The sequence below is a fragment of the Puma concolor genome, chromosome E1, assembly GCF_028749965.1.
Source record: "Puma concolor isolate L17-30 chromosome E1, mPumCon1.1.hap2, whole genome shotgun sequence".
In the NCBI taxonomy this organism is placed as follows: domain Eukaryota; kingdom Metazoa; phylum Chordata; class Mammalia; order Carnivora; family Felidae; genus Puma; species Puma concolor.
Genome location: NC_141680.1, coordinates 46497497 through 46515803, shown reverse-complemented (window position 1 = coordinate 46515803; position 18307 = coordinate 46497497). Strand labels below are relative to the sequence as shown.

The window sequence follows — 18307 nt, the reverse complement described above, 5'->3', positions numbered from 1 at the left end:
GTACACGGATGAGTGCTGAGACCCAAATAGAAGCCCAACAACTAATTATTTCTGGGATTGTTGTTCAGCACCATGGACAGAACCTCCCCACCTCTTCCTCCTCCTCCCAGGCTGTTTTCTCAAGTCTCTCCTGGTTTCCTTCAATGCGAAGCCTCCAGCTGCCTCACTGAGGTCTTGGCTCCACTCAAACCTGCCTTTTTCTTAGGAGCCTGCACCAGGACCCAGAAGCCACACCATGGCAGTTGGGAGTAGAAATGAAGGGCACTGGAAATAAGGGACCTCACAGCATTTCTTGTTTTGTTTAGAATGAGACCATTTCAGTCATGTGCTCCAGCCAGAGCCACAGACCCTAACCCCCTAAGAGCTGCAGATACCCTTCCCAATAATGCTGAACTTGGTCTGTGGCCATGGGATTATAGGCCAGCAGAACACCCAGCCACCTGGGGCAATGCTGGGATAGAGTCTGGGCTGCACTGGACAGGGGAGACATCTGGCATGAGAGGAGAAAGATGGAGTAAAAACATGTCTGGACTGTAAGTGGGGAGGGAGTCAAAAGGTGACAGTTAGGAGGGCAACCTCAATCATCAGAGCCCAGGAGAGTCTGAAAAGCCCTGGGCAGGGGGCAAGACAAGAGACCAGAAGCGGAGGCACCCAAGGACAATTGACAGAAGATTCAAAGTGGGATGAGGTGGTAGGCTCAAGACAAAGGCTGCAAATAATACCATGGGGCTAGGAACTTCCTCCTATTTGATTCTGGCCATAGGGTAGAAGGAGGTCACCACTTTAAAGGGAAGGGGGGGAGGTGTGCCAATGGGAACACGATAGAATTTTCAATGGGCAATAATCCAGCACCCATTAGAGATTAGATATTGCCATTCTAGAGCTAGAATTAGTAATCTTGGCCATCCAGGATAATTTCAAATATCCACCCATTTGCTATTATCTCTGTTATGAGGGATGCTCCACAAGCTGACATGAAAACGGGAAGGACCGCCACAATACAAATAATGATGCTATTAAATTCATTTCCTCTCCTCCTTCCTTCCACATTCTGCCTACCCTTTAAGGCCCACTTGGCATCCTTCCTTATCCAGGAAGACTTCTAGGGCTAGAGTCATCATAGATGCCAAACACGTGTTTGCTGAATTAATGGACAGCCCTGGTGTTCACTGGATTTGATGATCCTACACCCAACCCTGGTTGGGTTACCTGAGAGACACTCTAAAATGGAGATTTGCATAAAGGAGATTTATTGAAGGTACTTTGGCATCACCAACCAGGGGTGAGGGCAGAAGGAGAGAATGAAGGAAGTAGGATTGGGCAGAGGGAGGAGCTGAACTGATCTGAAGTTTCAACAAAGTTCTCAGCCTATTATACAGAGATCTCTGGACTGATCTGACCCTTCTGAGTGCAAAGGGATGGGTATTTACACCCCCATATCCATAGTTGGATGCACGCTGCTGCCAGGAAGCAGGAAGGTGGAATGACCTTAAGAAAGTTGGTTGTTTGGGCTGAGGGCAGTTCCTGGAAAGGGACTCAGATGAAAGGCAATCATCTGCCAAGAGTCACAGCAGCTGAAGGAATGAAGACCTTGGTCCTGCAGGAAGGATCAGGGTGACCCACAGCATCCACTACATATACCAATAAACTTGGACAACATTGAGTGGTGGTGGGGGGCACATATCAGAATCGGAGGGCACATAGTTTAAAGAATCGTCCAAGATAGTTCAAGACCATCTTGACACAGACCAACCATCTATCCTCCTCCCATAGATCATCGTGATTAGAAATTGAGGATCTACTCCAACTGGCCCTGAGACAAGGGAGGTGATTTACCCAGGGCAAATGGCTCATGTGAAAGGAGTCCATGCATGTGTAGGCTTCTCTTCGCTGTGGTACAAGCCCCATTTCCCAAATGAGTACCAAAAAAGTGGCGCCCTGTAATGAACAAAGCCTCGCACACTCATGTTCCAGAAAAGATGGGAATGTATTGGGGGCGGGGTAGAGGAGGTGGAAGTGAGAGATGAGGTGTGGTATGTCAATAAATGCATGCAGAATAGAATTGGTTTTTCAAAGCAGTTATGGTAGACATGGCCTTTGTGCTGTGTGTACATGATTTAACCTGATGAGCAAATCCCCTGATTCTTAATTAACCTTTTCATTTGAACCCCTTGACCAAGCAGCAAATGGAGGCTGGTAAATTGGAAATGACAGCCTCACCTCCCCTGTGCCCCAGTGTGGCCAGCCACCTAGGCTGGTAATTACCTTGGCCAAGTCTAGGAACTTTTTATAGGCTGATGAACAAATAATCTCCCACTAATGGCTGTGATAACCGCAGAGCCTGTTCTCCCTTCTTCTCTCCTTCCATGAAACCAGAGGGCAGATTGTAATAATATTCTCTTCTCTCTCTCTCTCTCTCTCTCTCTCTCTCTCTCTCTCTCTGTGTGTGTGTGTGTGTGTGTGTGTGTGTGTGTGTGTGTCCTTTTAATAAAAAGAGACCATTTGGACTAAGGATCAGGAGAAATAGTATAAGGAAAAGGGAGACATTTTGCCTACAGAAACCTCTCTCCCCCAGGAAAAGCCAGATGCCCTGGCCATGTCCTTTAGCAGACCTGGTAAACAGCTGATATTTTTGGAACGTGCTCCTCAGTGGATGTCAAAGCAATTTGGAAGGCTGGCTCTTGGCCCACAGTCACATGAAGAGAATGGGGAGGTGTAAGCAAAGTCTTTAGCACCCAGGGCTTCCAGCATAACAGCAAGGAGCATCAGGGAGGAGAGGGGAAGACGGATGGGACAAGGAAAGGGAGAGGAAGAGGAAGATGGGAGGAAAATGCAGGAGAGGAAGCAAAGGTGAAGTACAGGGTACTATAGGGGGTCTGGACATGGAAAGAAGGTCCTAGGGTGGCCTGGGTCCCTGCCACATCCCCCTGAAGTGGCTCATTGGTTCTGCCTGGGGTGTCCTCCCTGTTCCACCCACCTCGAAATCTAATAATATTGGTAGAATCACTTACAGAGTTTACTTTGGGCCAGGCCTGTGCTGAGCACTTTACACGCCCACAGTATCTTGAGTGAGCCTCAAGCAACTCTAGGATATAGGCACCAGTTCTCCCATTTTACAGATGAAGGCACTACAGCACAGAGAAGTTAAGAAACTTGCCCTGGGTTCACACAGCTAGTTGGAAATGGGGCCAGTTAGTCTGACTCCAGAACCCAGTCCTTAGAACCCTATTCTGCCCAACAGCACCTCCCCCAGACCTCCGGGTACCTTTCTTGTATGCTCCTGAGGTAACAGAAACGGCACTGGATTTGAGTCCCAGCTTTGCCCCACCCACCTGTATAACTGTGAGCCCGTGGATCTGCTGGTGCCTCAGTTTTCTCCTGTGTGGAATGGAGAGCATCTGTCCTGCTTGCTGCGTGGAACAGGGGCAGGAATCCAGCGAGGTAACCCTTGTGAAAGCCCCCTGTAAGTCCCAGAGGCCTTGCACATGTCCGTGGGCATTCTCCTCCCTCTTCCTTTCCGCTTTGTGAGCCTCTGCAAGGACCACAGACGGTCCTGCATTGTTTATCCAACCCTCTCTCACATGTGTTGGGCACCCAGGAACTGTATGCTTCCAAGTGAAGAAAGAAATAGACCACCCAAACCCTCTCTCTTCCCCCTCCCCCTGCCTCCTTTCCCCCTCACCCCTTCTCCTTCCCCCTTCTCCCCCACCTCCCCTTCCCCCTCTTTCTCTTCCCCATACCCCACCCCTTCCCGGGGCTTACACTGTAATGGGAAGACATCTGTCCCTCTCTTCCCAATCCATTCCACACTTTGAGATCAACTTTTCAAAAGCACAACTGAGACCACATCACAACCTGCTCAAAATCCTTCAATGTGCTCCGAGGAAAAAGTCTGTGCTTCTGGGCCTGGCGTAAAAAGCCTCTGCAATCTGGCCCCAGCTCTTTCCTGACCTCTCTTTTCATGATTTTCCCCCAGGATATTCCAGTCCTCACTCACTTCTGTCCATTTCTTCACTCGTAACAACCTCACAGATAATGGGCTAAAGGTGCCCGACGGACGGTGAGAGGTCAATAAATGTAATATACCGAGCAGAACACTCTGTGAGGACTTGCCCTGCTGCTGTGGAATCTCCCCTGAGGTCCCAAAACTGCGAATTTCAGGCGTGAAGTGCCCACACATTCTTAAGGGAGATGCCAGATCATCTGGGTAGGACTTGCTTGGGTTGGGCCCACCCTGGCTGTGTGGCCCCTGTCCCATCTTGCATCTCAGCCCGTGCAGAAGAGAAGGCTAGAGACTGACTGAGGTGCTTGGAGGGAGGTGGGAGTTTTTGGACTTCGGAGCTAATGGTGAGGACTGAAGTGACCTGAACCTGCCCATCTCCATGTCCCCAAGCCAAGCAAAACCTCACCCTGGAGCTGGAAGGAGAGATATGTTGACCCGCAGGCCCCCAGAGCTAGAACACAAACACTAGGGCCCAACTCACTCCAAAAAAAGTCTAAAGTCAAGAGACCACTGGCTCAGCCTGTGTCCTCAGATGGAGGAAGAGACACCACTGAGCAGGAAGTCATATCCACTTGCAGAGTTTAGTGGAGCAAAGATGCCAGGTGTCGCCAAAGACTGGGTGGATGCAGGGGAAAGGGATGGACTAGGGCTGTGTTGAAGGGGTCCACCCAAGAGGCCCTGGGACCACCTCCCGGGGGGCGGCAGCCTGGCAAAAGACGCCATGTGGGTGACATAGCAAAGGGAGGGGAGGACGAGGGAAGGAGCTGCTGGGGAGTCACAAAGTGGCTAAGGAGCCACACAGCGCCCAAGGTGTAGGGGCCCCAACTGGTTACAGCTAGCTTTTATTATCTTTTCCACCACCAATTCTCAAACCTCCTCTATAGGAGTGCTCCTGGCTAGGCTAGCTTGCCCACTATCTTCCCCCATACTGCGTTCCCTTCGGCTTACATTCATTCCGCTGCCTGGAGCGCCCTCTCCACTTATGTCTAGCACTTAAAACTCAGTCCATTCTTCAGGACCAGGCTCAATCTCATTCCCCTGATGAAGCCCTCCGTGATCCAGCCGCCCAGACATCCATCCTTCCCAGGAATTTGCTACTTGCAGCCGCATAGCTAGTTGCCCATCGCAGTGTTCATTGTCCTCTTTAAAAACAGAATGTCTTCGTTTTAGCTGGGCACATGGCCGTTTGGGATAAAGACTGACTTTCTCAGCCTCCTTTGCTGCTAGGTATAGCCAATTAGGTATAAATAACAGTATTTGGAGCCAACTTCTAAAAAGCTTCCTTGAAAGGCTGCTGGTGTGCATCTTCTTCTTTGCTCCTTCTTCCTTTCACATGTCTGGAATGCAGATAAAATGGCTGGAGGTTTAGCAGCCATTTTGGACCATAAGGTAACTTTGTAGAACAGAAGCTACGTGCAAGGATAATGGAGCAAACGATCTATCCTGGGTTCTCGACACCATAAGACTGCCCTACAAGTTCTGGACTGCCTTCTTCTTGCACTTTAATTGAGAGCGAGACGACTTATTTAGGATGCTATTACTTTGGGTTTCCTGTAGGAAGCAGCTAAGCCCAATCTTAATTGATACATGCCTAAATTGTAGGTCCCAATTCACAGCATTTCAGTCAACCTCTTTTCTTTCCTAACCTGTGACATCTCTAGGATCGTAGCTTTATACTGTCAATCAATTATTCATAGGTATGTGTAACTCCCAACTCTCTAAATATAGCTTCTATTGTGTAGCACTTTTCAAAATTTTTATTCCTGAGCTTATTTAATCCTGCAAAGAACGCATTACTGCCTCCTTTTTACAGATGTAATTCTACAGGTTCCTTGGCGACCAAAGTAGGCCAGATACCCAGGCCTTCTCTCTCGCGGCCCATTGTTTTCACACCCACGGCAACTGGAACTGACTTTCTTGATTTATCTTCATGTTTTTTCCATTGCAAAGAACATGAACATTTTCTGATAGGAGTCGTGCACACAGTAGGTGTTCAACAAATATATGAAGCCCCCCAAATTTGGGCAATTCATCCAAGCTAGTTTCCAAGACACCTCTAGACCAGGGGTTGCAGACTGTGGCCCACAGGCAAATCTGGCCCACAGTCTGTTCTTGTATAGTCCACGAGCTAATAATGATGGTTTGTATATTTTTAAATGGTTATGGAAAAAGGAGAGGGACAAGGACAAGAGGAAAAGAGGCAGGGGAGGGAGGAGGACAGGAACAGATGACAGAGACCACAGTGTCCCGCAAAGCCTAAAATTATCTGGTCCTTTACAGGGAAGTTTGCCACCCCCTGGGCTAGACCGTCTGCATGCAGCTGGATGTTTTTTGGTTTGTTTTTTTTCCCCCGTGTCCTAATTGTTTTTTTATTTCTCCAAATTTTTGTTTTTTATTTTTTTAATATAATTTATTGTCAAATTGGCTTCCATACAATACCCACTGCTCATCGCAACAAGTGCCCTCCTCAATGCCCATCACCCACTTTCCCCTCTCCCCCACCCCCACCAACCCTCAGTGTGTTCTCTGTATTTAAGAGACTCTTATGGTTTGCCTCCCTCCCTCTCGGTTTGTAACTATTTTTCCCCCTTTCCTTCCCCCATGGCCTTCTGTTAAGTTTCTCAAGACCACACAGGAGTGAAAACATATGATATCTGTCCTTTCTTGACGGACTTATTTCACTCAGCATAATACCTTCCAGTTCCTTCCACGTTGTGCAGCTGGATGTTTCATCCACCAGCAGCACCTTCGTCAGCTGTTGTCCCTGAGAGACACGATCCCCCAGGGAGCTTGGAAATCCTGCCGTGAAGGATACAGGATTGGTCTGCACTCTTGTGCCGGACCCAATGGAACCCCCAGGGCCTCACTCCCTGCAGCGCTAACCTCCTTCCGGGCAGATGGGAGTGAATTCCTCTCCCCTCAACCACCACCACCCTAAGACTTAGAAGCCTTTCTGATTCACTGGTCAAATACCTCAGCTCGATTCGATTAAAAATTCATTGGCTTTTTTTCCTGTAAAAAAGAATAAATAAGAGAGCAAACAGCAGGGGCTGAGGCTGTAAACTGAAGTGTGAAAGCCCAAACAGGCTGAAACCGTCGCAGGGAAAACCGTCGGCTCCAGAGCACTTTTTCCAAAACTGCCAGCCTTCCAGAGGGGAGACTGAACTGGTTCTCATTTCCAGTACCCCTGACAGCACATTACCCTGGCCAGGCTCAATTTTTCTCCCTCTTCATCCCCAAACCCATCCTTGAAGGTAGTCCAATCCCCCTAACTTGGCCCTCTTCTTTCTGGCCATGCCCTTCAGCATTCGTGCCAAATCTTCCTTAAACTGGCTCAAATCATCATCCTCCAGGCCTCCTGCCAGGGGTCCCTCTCTCTTCTCCTTTTCCCGCCTCTCCCTCAAACCAGCTTTTGGCCATTTGCTGGCAAATAATAAATCTACAGGCTAAAAAGAATCCATCTTTCATTCGATGAAGGCTCTCGAGAAATCAATTCTTCCTTAACCTATTTCTATCTCCTGAGCTGGGCCCATGGTAGGTGTTCAATGAGGATCAGCCGGTAGGCCGGCCAGGCGCGTGAACAGTGAGCAGCTGACCGCCAGAGCGTCCCTGCCCCGTGACCGATGTGAATCCCAAGAACTGCTTGGACTCAGATACGGGGCCAGGCCCAAAGTCATCCGTTGGAGAGCTGCCCGATACAAGAGAAAAAACAAAAAAAGGGAATTTGGAAGGGAGACGTGCCTGATTTGAATTTTGGCTTCCTCTCTGGCTGAGTGTGCTGGGGCAAGCTGCTTCACCTCTTTGAGACTTAATTTCCTTATTTATAAAGTGAGATGAGCCTATAATGAGATACCAATTCACACTCACTAGGATGGTTATAATAAAAAAGACAGATAATAACAAGTGTTGGCAAGGATGCGAAGAGATTGCAACCTTTATGCGCTTGGGTGAGAATGTGAAATGGTGCGGCCACCTTGGGAAACAATCTGGCAATTGTTCAGAAGTTGAAACGCAGAGCTGCCATGTGACCCAGCAATTCTATTCCCAGGTGTCTCCCCAGAGAAAGGAAAACATACATCTGTACAAGGATTTGGACACCAATGTTCACAGCAGCCTTAACGGCCAAAAAGGGGTAACAACCCAAGTGTCCCTCACCTGATAGATGGATTAGCAAACCGTGCTACCCCCGTGCGATGGGATATTATTTGGCCCTCAAAACCTGCTACGACACGGGTGGGCCCCGAAAACATGATGCAAAGTGAGACAAGCCAGACACAAAAGATCACATATTGTATGAATCTATTTATATGAAATGTTCAAAATAGGCGAATGCATAGAGACAGAGAGTAGATCAGTGGTTGCCAGGGGCTGGGAGGAGGGGAAAGAGCGTGATGAAAATGTTCTTTTGGGGGGTGAGGAGATATTCTAAAATTAGCCAGTGGGGATGGGTGTGCTACTCTGTGAACATACTACAAACCATGGAACTGCACACGTCACCAGGGTGAATTGCAAGGTATGTGGATTTTAGCTCAAGAAAGCTGTTATTTTGAGAATGTGATGGGTAAGGGCGCCTGGGTGGCTCAGTTGGTTAAGCGTCCGACTCTTGGTTTCGGCTCAGGTCGTGATCTCACAGGTTCGTGGGTTCGAGCCCCGTTGTGGGGCTCTGCGCTGGCAGGGCAGAGGCTGCTTGGGATTCTCTCTCTCTCTCTCTCTCTTTCTCTCTCTCTCTCTCTCTCTTTGCCCCTCCCCACCTCGTGCTGTCTCTGTCTCTCTCTAAAATAAAATAAATACAATAAAATAAAATAAATAAAATAAAATAATAAATAAAATAAAATTAAAAAATAAAATAAAATAAAATAAAATAAAATAAAATAAAATAAAATAAAATAAAATAAAATAAAGTAAAATAAAATGTAATGGGCAGGAGCACCTGAGTGGCTCAGTTGGTTAAGTGGCTGACTCTTGATTTCAGCTCAGGACATGATATCGTGGTTTGTGGGTTCACGCCTCAGTCAGGCGCTGCACTGTCTGGGCAGAGCCTGCTTGGGATTCTCTCTCCTTCTCTCTGCCCCTTTGCCACTCTCTCTCTCGCTCTCTCTCAAAATAAATAAACTTAAAAAAAAAAATGTGATGGGTGGGGTTAAACTCCAGTCGGTTAAACATCTGACTTTGGTTCAGGCCATGATCTTGTGGTTTGTGGGTTCGAGCCCCGCGTCGGGCTCTGTGCTGACAGCTCGGAGCCTGGAGCCTGCTTCTGTGTCTCCCTCTCTCTCTGCCCCTCCCCACCCTCTCAAAACTAAATAAACATTTTTTTTTTAATGTGATGGGTAAGGCCACCCCACCCACTTTATACGGTCACCCTGAGGCTCAGAGGAAGACGGGTCGTGTTCCAGGCCCTGGGGTGCAGAGTTGTGCTGTTACAAATAGGAGGGCCAAGGCCATGGCCCTTCATACAGATGGAGCCATTTTCTGCCCTCCCTTCTTTCCTGCTCTGGCTCAGGACCCCTCAGGGACAGGGTTGCTGAGGAGTGACAACTGCCATCTGGCAAGGCCAGGAAGAGGTCTGGGCCTCCAATAAGTCTGCCCCAGAGCTAGGGAGGCAAGAAGTATCTCCTGTCAGAGCCGCAGACCAGGAGGGACCTGACCCTGCCAGGACGCTCCTTTGTGTCCACAGCTGCCTCTCCCCTCACTCAGAGAGCATCAGGCCCGGCTTCCTTCTGGAGGAGCAAGGGGCCAGCTAAATCTCAGGAGTAACCGAAGGCAAGGTGAGGGGAGCAGCGCAGATCATATTCTAAAGACCATATTTCAAACCTTCAGCGAACATCACATGCTAACATAATAACAATAATGATGATGACTAATTATCGAATGAGCATTTGCTACCTGCCAGGCACCACGCTGTGCATCTAGATGTATTGACTTCTTTAGTCTTCACAAAGATCCCAAGAGGCAGGGACATTGCGAATCCCACTGTATAGATGAGAAGATTAAAGCACAGAGGTTTCAAGTAAATTGCCCAAGGTGGCACAGTAGAAATGGCAGGACCAAGATTTGAACCCCGGCACTCTGGTTCCAGGAGTTTCAGTCTGTGTACTGAACCCCTCTATTGGACTATATAAATGCTACCGTCTGCATACAGTGGAAAACCAAGGTTATTACTAAGACCGGTCAATGCCCCCCGCCCCCTGCCAGAAGTAGGTCTCAAACTTCATCAAGCATCAGAATCACCCGGGGCATGTGAAAAATACAGAGTCCTGGGCCCACCCCAGCAAAAAGGATTCACTAAGCCTGTAAGGCCCAGGACTCTGCATTTGTGACCACTGTTCCTAGTGACCCTGATGAAGGCTGTTCAGGACATACTGGGAAACACTTGGCCTTCTGAATCAAGACCCAACTTTGCGGGCCTGGCCGACTGGATCTCAGGCCACACCACACTTACCCCAGTGTCATTGTCCTCATTCAAGTCTTACTCACCTTTAAAGGTCCAGGTCAGGTTCTATGTAGTCTCCTAAGCCCTCCACAGGAATAGCAGCCCACTCTGGTTTTCCCTGCTCTAACCGTCCCCCCAACCCTTTATAGAGGGACCTGCTTCAGAACCTCATTGCAAACTGCTTGCTATTCCTACATCAGTGTCCCGTGGCTACAGGACTTTTCTGAGGAACTGGATCATCACAAGTGCCTTAGATGTAAAACGCCTTTTATATCCCTCATGGGTGTCCCCGACAGCTCACAGTAGGTCAGGACTCAATAGAGACCTATGGATTTGGTTACAGATCTCATGTGCCAACACATCCTTATTTCAACGACCGACACAGCATATGTTCAACTGGCTGGTTCAATGGGCATAGTCCAACTGTCTGGATTCTTCCTCTACAGGATCCAGGTGCCTTCTCTATGCCACTTAGGGTTCAGAGGATGCACCCTCTCTGAGGGCTGACATACCCAAACACATCTCATTCCAATACAGGGTCCTTGGGATCACTTTTACCCCCTAGAGGACATTCGGCAATGACTGGAGATGTTTTCATTTGTTGTAACTGAGGGTGATATGGCTGCTGTATTCTAGAGGGTAGAGGCGAGGGACACTGCCAAATATCCTACAGTACCCAGGACAGCCCCCCCACAGCAAAGCAGTACCCAGCCCCCCAAAGAACAGTGTCAACGTTGAGAAAGCCTGCTCTACTGGGAAATGCTAAGACCTACAGCAGAGCAACAACAGGTGTCAGGAACCCAAAGGAAGGAGCCATTAACCTGCAAAGGAGTAAGAGGTTGATGGACAGGGGATTCGCAGAAGAGGTGCTTAATACAGATGAATCGATTGCTGAACAATGGACGGGAAGGGTTTTACCAGACAGAAGCAGGGGAGAAAAGAGGCAGTGTTCTTGGCAGCGAAATGTGAGAGTATTTGGCACGTTTGGGAAGCTACTGCTGGGTATGATGTGGCCAGAATGCCTGGCACTCATTCCTCTCATTCATTCATTCATTCAACACTGTCTCCGGCCATCTTGTTTTCATTACTCATTTGCAAACGCATCAAGCAAACTCTGTCCCCCAGCAGAGTGGAGTGGCCAGCTCTGGCCCTGAACCGTCCCTGATTCCAAATCAGTTGTCTCTGAACACGTGAGGCTTTGCTTCAAGGATGGGACAGGTTGAGCTAAACGTGGCCGTTTAGGTCAAGAGGTGCGAACCATGAAAACACAAGGTGCCTCAAAGCTTTTGGTGGCCTCGTCGTAAAAGTCTACGCACCACTTGAGGTGTGATGTCTTCCTTCCCAGGGCCATAAACGAGCGGCGTCTGCCCCAGCAAACGAGGAAAATGGATTTTGGGGAATGTCCGTGCTTCTCAAAGTTCAGGTAGAAATGAAAACATGTGCCAAAGTAATTCTGAAGAAAAAAAAGAAGAAGAAGAAGTGATTCTGGTAATCTTTGTCTCTTTAGGAAACAACAACAACCCTTGATGGCCTTGTCATTTACTCCAAATAGCTATTTTCCTGGATGACCTCAGTCTCAGCCTCCCTCCACACCCCTCACGTGCTCCTTGCTGTCACTCGGGCTTCTCCATCTCCGTCTCTCATCACATCAAGGGTCTGTGTCTGTGTCCTGTCCACGCTTCCCCGTTTTTGTCTGCAGGTTTGTTTCTTTGACTGTGGCTCTGCTTCGTCTTCTCTCTCTCCCTGATTTTGATATTTGCCTTATTCCTCCTCACCTGTTTCTGACTCGGCGGCTCTCCCCCTCCCCCATTCCTAGAACCTCTCTGTCCCCCTCCCCTTCAGCCTCGCTCAGTAACTGGCCACAGTATAGACCCGCGGTGTGTTTTTATTAGGGGTTGTGTTTGCCAGAGAGAGAGTTGCATGCTCCCCATTCCTGATTTGTAAAAGCAAATGACTGTAACCTTTTCTCTTTCTCTCCCCCCAAGGAGAGAGAATGAAGCTGCATTTTACTTTCATCTTCCTCCACTGATTGATTTTTCCATTCCGTGGGCCATGCCCTTGATAGAAAACAATGAGTTCTCCACCCTCATTTTACCGTATTTCAGAGAAGAGCCAGCCCAGGTGGCGCGCAGACGCCCAGGCGGGTGGCGCTGGGGGAGACCGCCGCGTGCCTCTGGGTCGGGGGACCCCAGCGCTCTGCCACCGAGGGCTTTTCTTGGCTCATCTGATTTCAGCGGAGCCAGGACCTGCTTTGGGTTTAACATGTGGCTCTGGAGGAAACCCTATCTACAGGGTCCTAATTCATCCCCTTTCAGGCTGCTTGTGGCTGGAGACGGTGGAAAATGATTAAAGATGAGGGCATCTGTCTCAGGGAGCACATCTTTTACAGCTTAAAAAGGAGAGAGAGTTTCAGCCTCGCAGGGATGTTAAAGTGGATCCAGGAGCTTTGTGCTTTTCTGTTTGACTTGAGCCTTGGGTATGTAGGAAGCGTTGCAGTTGGTTAGCAGGTCCGGCGTCCTGACCGCTGGTTGGAGTTGACTCGCTATCTTTTTGCCCCTGTCCTCATCCCGCAGGATGGCTTCTGACAGGGGTCATTATAGAGTCACGGGATGTGCAACATCAGAGATGGAAGGGTCCAGTCAAACTGCCTTATCGCCAGAGGAGGGTGGAAATGACTTGCCCAAAAAGCACAAGGCCACCTAGTGGCCTACGTTCCTGAGTGCCCCTCCCAGGCCCGTCGGCACATCTATCAAAAGGTAGTTTTACCTGGCTGGGGTCTCTGGGCTCGACCCCAATCTCCACCGACAGCTCAGGATCTGGAGCACACAGCCAGCCTGGCAGCACGCGGGTCCATATGGCCGCCCTCAGGGACCATCTCAGGGCACACATAATACTCACCCCCGGAGGGATCGCAGATGACTTCCTGCCAAAGTGAAAGGGAAGGGGGGAAGGAAAGCTACTGGAGCAATCACACCTGGGTCTATATTCAGTCTCATTAAACTCAATATCATTTACTGACCGACCAGCGTCAGCCACGCCCTTGGCTAGAGCTGGGGTTACAGTGTGAAGTTTAGAGCCTTAAGGGATATTGGGGTACGTGTAGGGTGACAAAGGGGCAGAGAACCAGTCCTCCCTCCCAACTCACCCTGGATGGGGTGGGAGGGGGGGCGGGTAGCTGGGGGGAGAGAGCCTAGGAAGGTTTCCTGGAGGAGGTGATGTCATGAGTGACAAGTGGGCAAATGTTCCATCAGACCCTTCCTCAGTGAGCTCACCGCCAGGGCCCTCTGAGGAACACCATGCAAATAAAAGGCATTTGGACATATTAGCAATTCAGATCAAAGCACTTAGTGTTTCCATCAGCCTCCACACTGTCTCATCAGCCATGTGTCTGCAGGCAAGTCACATGACCTCCCCAGTCTCCCTTGCCCGCAGGGGCTGGGTGAGTGTCCATCCAGCAAGACGTGCTGTGGGAATGCGTTTTGCACATTTTAAACTGCTTGGACATTGTGGGCCATTATAGCCCTTAGGATCCCCTTTGAGTCCCCTGCCCGTAGAGTGTAGCTGAAATCAAAGCCATACCTCCTCCCTCGAGGGTGCAGCAAAGGAGCAAAGAAACAGAGTCTCAGACTCCGTGTCCCTGAGCATGCCCTGAGGGTCTCCAGCCCTCAGTTTCCTCACCTGAGAAATGAGAGCTTTGGCCTTTTCCTCTAAGGCACCTTCCAGTATGAATGCCTGTGATTTTAGGCCAGCAGCCAAGAGGCAGAGGCTGGGACTGGCAAATGTCCAGTTCTCTGCCAGAGCAGGTGCTGCCTTGGCCTTGCCCCCTCAGGCTAAACCTGAGGCCTGCATGACCTCTGACCCGGCCTGCCACCTCAGGCTAAACCCATGGTTCTGCCACTTTGGGCCACCACCAGTGGAGCAGGCCCGTGCTCTACACAAGAACCAAGATACTGGAAATGAGCTCCATCCCCAAAAAGAGGGAGCTGAAGGAAGTAAGATCTGCCTTCTTCCTCAAAATAAAAACAGAGGCAGATGGCTGGGAGGGTTTCCATGGTTAATTAAATATGCTTTAGTCTCTAAGTCAATTACAAAGTGATTCCTGCAGGGGGATGTCCTGCTTTGCATGGAGTGGATTCAGGTAATGGCCCCGGGGAGGATGCGGGGCCCTTCTGCACCTTCCACTGGCACTCACAAAGATCCTGCAGGCCGGGCCTCAAAGGCAGTGAAGTCCACCCACTGGGGGTGACAGGAGCCACTCACCTCCCCGGGCATCTTTAAGTGAGGACAGAGGTACCGCACAGCAGAGCTGAGACTCTGTGATTTCCCTTCCGGGAATTTCTTCCCAGGAAACTATCAGAAACCCAGATAAAGATTTCCTGGACAAGAATATTCACCACAGCATCATTTATAACCATTAAAAATGGGAAACTGCCTGGGTGCCTACAAACAGAGAATTGGTTGACTAAATTCTGCAACAACCAGACAATGAAATATTATGCAGTCATTAAAATGGTGTTTTTGGAGCATAGGTAATGAAATGGGGAAATGCACTGGTTGTACAAAGTGAAATGAAGCAAAATGCAAAACTGTGTATGAAGTCCCGCCGAATTTTATAAATAGCTGTGCGCAGAAAAAAGGGTGGCACATTAAATGCTAATAGTAGTTATTTCTAAGAGAGAAGATTCTGGGAGAATTTCTTTCTTCTTATGTATCTTGCTGCATTTTCTTAAGTTTTTGGAATGAGCACGTATTGCTTTTATAATCAAGAAAATAAAAAAATTTCTTCGATGCCAGACCCCCTTATAATGGATCTCCGAGTGGGTCTGAGCAATTTTATCACACCTTCTTTGAAGTAAATTAACTTGACGAAAATAGGAGCTTCTAGGATTGATAACGGTAGGCAATGGCTTGTTTTCTAGAATTCTTGAGTTAAGGTGCTTTCAAAGGGAAGCACAGCACATATTGAGTGCCCATCCCCACCAGTGGACTGTGACAGGCATCCTGCTCTGTCATCTATGACAACTGTACCCGAGGCCGGCAGAGAGGAGGTAGGCATGAGCTCCTGTAACTGCCTAACCCAAAGACTGGATGAGACTGTGAGGTCCTCTGGGCCGGGGAAGCCCGAAGAGACTGAGGAAGCGTAATGATGACAGGTCAATGAGGAAATCGTGACCTGGCCAGGACCACAAGACCGGGCTCTCCTCTGTCTCCAGAACCTCCAGAACCCAGAATCATACAGGGACAATGGCAGCCAAGCTGACCTGTAGAAGCTTGGTCACTAGCCAGAATTAAAAAGTCGAGGGCCTTACCACGAGAGGGCAAAGGAGAAATTCAGTGTTTTGTCCTTATGAGGTGCTATCTGGTGCTGGTGTCCCCGTGCTGGGGCCCTTGGTTGCTTCTGTATACAGGGCCATCCTGTTAACACGTGAAATCCTCTGTGGGCATCAGGCCTCTCTTACGCCTCCACGCCAGACTTACTGCTCAGAGTCACATGTGACCTCTCCGACATCCAGGATCTAGCCGCCAAAGTGAGAATACTGAGATTACATAAACCCCAACTGTAAGGAGAGTGACAAATTCCAACGCTGTCTCACTCACCCCAGTCGCAAAACGAAACAAAGAAATGTGGGCTAAAGAAATGAAGATGTTAGTGAGTTACCAGCTATACTGCAAGACGTTCTCCAGGAGAACAAAAGGGGAGAAGGATCCAAGCCACACTGAGGATGCGACCTCAAGTGTCCTCTGCTCCCCGGAACTTCTGAAGCAGAGTACATGGCAGAACTCACGATTCCATTTAAGCTTCTGCTACAGGAAGGAACAGATAATTATTAAAAGTATTCTTAAATCTCTCTGACCCTACAATCCCAGCATGACATAGACCTGGCCCCATCACCAAACCCGTCAAAGCCATCCATTTTCCTATAGAAGACCAGCTTAACTTCACAATGGAATTTAAACAAACAAACAAAAACATGATTCGCCTTACGAATGGTTGCTTTATAGCCAGCTCTCTCGGAATGGGTCTGCTTTTCAGGCGAAGGATGACTGTCTCCAACTTCATGGTCACAACTGTCCTTTCAACAAGTAGATCATGACCCAAACCCAGCCATATGTCTCAGCCTCAATGGTCCTTGGCTTCTGACCACTGTCACCGTCATAGTGGACTTCAACATTCCTAAATTGGTTTCCCTTCACCAAACTCCTGCTTTTGTACATCCACCAGCAAACATACTGACATATCAAAAGGTGACACAAGTCCCCTTTTGGAAGTGCTGCCACTCCATTTGGCCCATGCCATACGCCATGCTGGCGTAATTGAATATGTTGTTGTGTTCGTTGATACAAAGAATGAGCAAAAACAGGAGAATAAAACTGCAAGTGTTAGTAGTAACAAACAGAGTTTTCACAAACTTGATACAATTGGAACTAAAATGAAAGTCATCAGGTGGCTGAAAGCCGCAAAACCTTTAGCTTTCGCTGAGTGTGCATCTGTCTGGAGCTGGCCGACTGGATTCGCTTGTGAGAGATAGAAAACAAAGCCTCAGAAATAGATCGTCAGTGGGATGCTAGGGTGGCTCAGCCAGTTAAGCGTTGGACTCTTGATTTCAGCTCAGGTCATGACCTCATGGTTCATGAGATGGAGCCCCGCTTCGAGCTTTGCACTGAGAGCGTGGAGCCTGCTTGGGATTCTCTCTCTCTCTCTCTCTCTCTCTCTCTCTCTCTCTGCCCCTCCCCCTCTCATGCACACACATGCACTTACACATACACGTGCTCTCTCGCTCTCTCTCTCTCTCTCCAAAAAAAAAAAAAAGAAATAAACTTTTAAAAAAGGATTAGGGGCACCTGGGTGGCTCAGTCAGTTCAGCGTCCCACTTCAGGTCACTATCTCACAGTTCACAAGTTCGAGCCCTGCATCAGGCTCTGTGCTGACAGCTCAGAGCTTGGAGCCTGCTTCATATTCTGTATCTTCCTCTCTCTGCCCCTCCCCTGCTCACACCCTGTCTCTCTCTCTCTCTCTCTCTCTCTAATATAAATAAACATTTAAAAAATTTCTTAAAAAAAGGAATCGATCATCAGTGATTACATCAGGGGTAAAATATAATTAGGGCACCAATCTTTTTTTTCAGCTGAGTATAGAACCCACCCTAGGACATACAACAATAATTGCTAACTCATACCATGGATAAGAGACCCTGTTCTAGTGCTTTCAATATATTAATTCACTTAATTTGCACAAGAACCCTGCAAGGTAGTCACTATAAACATTCCCGTTTTCAGAAAACTGAAGCGCAGAGAGTTCTCTCGGCCATGGCAAGCGGCAGGTCTATGCCAATGGCACCGAAATCTATGGCTATGCACTTAACCGGTAGGGCACACTGCCTCTTGTATAACATAAGGCCATGGCCCAACTTCGGTACATTTGGTTTTCACAGACACTTTCAGGAACTTACTACAATGTAAACAAGACAAAACGAAACAAGGTAAACAAAACAAGGTAAACAAACCTTGCAGAAACCTCCCTCTTCGCTGCTCTTGGTTTTCATGAGCGTACTGAGATCAGCTTTCAGGATTACAAGGTTTGAGGAGGAATGTAGATAAGACCAAGACAGAAGCCGTTTTGCCATGATCACTGCCATTAGCAGGTGACCAATGCTGTTGGTAGGTCACGTTAGAAAATCACGTTCAGGTCCAAGAAATATGAAAACTCCTATACAAGCAGAAGCCCATGCAGTTAAATTAAAATGTAAACAAAATCCCTGAGAAGGGCCTGCCAAGATGCAAGATATATGCAGGGAGCAGAGGATTTCCCTGTTGCTGGGGATATTACCTGCAGCCTGGGCTGTGGCTGTAACATAAGGCTGCTCCACTTTTAG

The 18307-nt window shown here is 48.6% G+C and overlaps 1 long non-coding RNA gene across 7 annotated transcripts in view; it reads right to left on the bottom strand.

Moving 5' to 3' along the window:
- The window catches only part of LOC147574452 (uncharacterized), a 60375-nt gene that overhangs the window by 29029 nt on the left and 13039 nt on the right, over nucleotides 1-18307 (bottom strand). For 5 of the 7 annotated variants that reach the window (XR_015244219.1, XR_015244218.1, XR_015244214.1 and 2 more), the window contains exons 5-8: nucleotides 16093-16238; nucleotides 15743-15949; nucleotides 13200-13356; nucleotides 11750-11886 (exon numbers count right to left, since the gene is read on the bottom strand). This is a non-coding gene — a long non-coding RNA (uncharacterized LOC147574452). Of the gene's footprint in view, nucleotides 1-4832; nucleotides 5341-11749; nucleotides 11887-13199; nucleotides 13357-15742; nucleotides 15950-16092; nucleotides 16239-18307 lie in introns of those variants that run through there. The other 2 variants (XR_015244220.1, XR_015244217.1) reach the window with 2 other exon arrangements.